This window comes from Crinia signifera, unplaced genomic scaffold (genome assembly GCF_055691185.1).
Source record: "Crinia signifera unplaced genomic scaffold, ASM5569118v1 HAP2_SCAFFOLD_543, whole genome shotgun sequence".
Classification (NCBI taxonomy): Eukaryota; Metazoa; Chordata; class Amphibia; order Anura; family Myobatrachidae; genus Crinia; species Crinia signifera.
In genome coordinates, this window is record NW_028142436.1 from 47,501 (window position 1) to 48,420 (window position 920).

Below are 920 nucleotides of genomic sequence, written 5' to 3' on the forward strand. Positions count from 1 at the left end.
AATGACTTCCACAAACTGCAATATATTTTTCCACCACCCGGGGGCGCCCGCGAGCCGGGAAAAGGAGCCCTCGCCTCTCGGTTCCCTCCTCCGGGCGCGAGGGAGCCGGGGGCCCGCTCTCGGAGAAATCGCGGGGTTTTCCGACTTCGGCCGCCGGGGGGCGCTGCGCCGGGCCGGGGGCGGGTTCGGGCCCGGCCTCCTGGAGCCCAGGCCGGGCTGGGCGATCCCGGGGAGCCCCCGCCGAGCTCCGGGCGTCCCCCGGGGGGAGACGGGCTTCTCGCGGCCCGGGAACAGGCTCCGGGAGAATCCCCCCGTCTTTGTCAGATCCTCATGCCTCCCTATAGATCCGCAGAAAGGGTGCTCCGGCGCGTAGCGGCACGCATTAGACCGCGCGACACACACCCCGGATTTCTCCACTCTTATCCGACCTCCTGGAACTGTGTGCCGGCCGCGGGCCACCCTGTCCGACCTCATAGAAAGGACTTCCAGGCCGGGGTTTCTCGCTCCCACGCGGTCCCCTGGGGCCCCCCGGAGCCCCGGCAGGGCCGTGGGAGGTGGCGGGGGGCCGGGGGCAGCCGCACGCGCCGCGGCGCCCCCGGCAGGCCGCCAGAGGTACTGCAGCCAGGGGGTGAAAACGGAAAAAACCCACGTCTCCGCACCACTCTTCCCGGGGAAGGTAGCCCGGGCCCGGGGGAGGTCGCCCCGTGGTCCGGGGGACTGCGCCCCCCGCTGGTCGGTCGGGGAATTGCATCCAAACAGGCAAAAAAGACTGAAAACGATCCGGAATGCTTCTCCCACTCGAGCCCGGGATTCATGCCCAGGGCTGTGGAAGTGTCCCTGGGCACGTCCGAGCGTCCACCCCCCGGGAAAAAAAAACTTCCAGATTTCCACCCCACGATGCCCGGGGAAGGTAGCCGGGG